This window comes from Silurus aristotelis (genome assembly GCF_946808225.1).
Source record: "Silurus aristotelis genome assembly, chromosome: 6".
In the NCBI taxonomy this organism is placed as follows: domain Eukaryota; kingdom Metazoa; phylum Chordata; class Actinopteri; order Siluriformes; family Siluridae; genus Silurus; species Silurus aristotelis.
Window position 1 is genome coordinate 13,705,318 of NC_139579.1, and position 2,327 is coordinate 13,707,644.

The window sequence follows — 2,327 nt, forward strand, 5'->3', positions numbered from 1 at the left end:
TGCAGCCAAGACCTCCTCAGCTTCTCCCCTTCATCACTACCTGGCTGAATGATCCCAAATCTCCAGAAAATCTAGAGGAACATCTTGGAATGGTTCAGCGCGCCACTGTCTTGAGTTGTATCTGTATATCAAATGTGTAAATGCTGCATCTGGTACTCTGGTGTACAAATCCTTTCTTTCTTTCTTTCTTTCTTTCTTTCTTTCTTTCTTTCTTTCTTTCTTTCTTTCTTTCTTTCTTTCTTTCTTTCTTTCTTTCTTTCTTTCTTTATTTATTTATTTATTTGTTGATATACGATTGTATTTATTTCAAAGCGATTCTGATTCTGATATTCAGTAAAGAAAAGTGATAATGAATGTCAAGGAGGTTCAGAGGAGAGACTTTGGCCATGCTCCTGCTCCTGCTCCTGCACCACTTTAGTTTCAAGTGTCACTCGAGTTTCCACACTTGTGTCATTAAGCACAAAGAGCTAAACACGTCTCCAGAACACCAGAGTCAGTCCAGATTTCAAACTTTATATCTGTCCCTGCTTCTCCTCCACGACCGAACCCCTTCTCACTGGCAGGACCTTGCTGATTAGTTTCCTTCTCTCTCACGATGCTCTTCTCCATTTTGCTTCGTTGGGGCTCATTAAGTGGATTGAATAATACAACTATTATAATATAACACAATATAATAAGAGTGGAACATACTTGTGGTGGCCTGGGAAACCCCTTCATACCTACAAGATATGAATTTATACAAGATTTCCTGAACTGACACACATTTTTGTTATCAGTCTCAATCACAAGTAATGTTTTTCACTTTTAGAGAGAAGATAAGTTGGGAAGATAAGAGGCCTGAAGTGCTGTCAGGGTTCACATTCATCCCAGTGTTTAATAGGGTTTTTTTTAAGCAGGCCACTCAGGATATTAGACTCCAACTCAGATCTTCATAGAAGTGGCTTTGTGCACTGGGGCATTGTCAAGCTGGAACAGAGTTTAGATCTCCTTATTCTTATATAAAGAGAAAAAAATTATTTACTCACACATCCAAAGACATCCGATACAAGTGTGTCCCTCCAACTAAGAACTTCATAAGCTTGGAAAAGTCTGGTGTCTCAATACTGTATACACTAATAGATGTCCCTATAATTTATATTAAACTCAATTCTGTTCATTTGATATACATGTTGATACTATGATCTTATTAATCTGAGGTTCTTTCTTTTTTCAGAAAGAATGGAAGAAGAACTTAAGAACTTTAGAATAGTGACGTCACACGTAATGTGCTCAAATATGACATGTTAAATAATAATGACCACAAGGGGGCGGTTTCCACTGACAACTAATCAAACGTTTTATTACAACAATAAATATCGTTTCTCTATTTCTATAAATATATAAGTCTATAAATTGTTATAATATTGAATAATTTTGATTTTTTAAATTTGACTTTTTCAGCTTGATGGAACTCCACCCCAGACCACAAAGTTAGAGTTGAGTAATTGTGTAGGATGTCTTATAATATAGTAAACATTTCCCCTTCACTTGAACTTGGAGACCCAAACCTGTTCCAGCATGACAAAGCCCCTGTGCACAAAGCCTGCTCCATAAAGATCTGCTTTACATGGGTTGGAAGATTTGGAAGATCTGCTGCTTCAGTAGAATTTTAAACCCTATTTTATACTTTGAGATGAATGTGAACACTGACTGCACCCCAGGCCTCCTCACATTTTCACCTACATCACTACCTGACTTTACTAAAAACCCTTGTGGCTAAATGAATCTCCAGAAATCTCCAAAATCTAGTGGAACATCTTCCCAGAAGAGAAGATTCGGGCTTATTATAAGAGTAAATAGAGACTAAATGTGGAATTAATTGTATATATTTGTGTATGTGTGTATATTTTTTATGATTTTTATTTTTCAGACCAAAGTACATTTAAAGAATTTAGTATGTAAAGACACTTTATAAAGTATTAATTCTTCAGTTTTTCTCACAAATTCCCATGTTCTCAACATGACCATTCCATAAGACAAACAAAACAAACAAACAAACAAAAACAAATAATGAATGGCTAATAATTAAAAACAATAAAAAATGAATGAATAAATGAACAAACAAAGAAACAAATAAACCGAAATGTATGTAACCCGAACAACAATGTAAATAGAATAAAATAATAAAAATATAAGGAAGGGAGGCTCCTCAAAGAAGGAAAAGTGCATTTTCACGATGTAGACTATTAAATAATCGAATCTATTGCAATTTTTTACGAATAAAATATATTTCTATGTAAAATAGTTTTTAAACACATGAACCCGGAACGCTATTGCGCCCTGCCTCG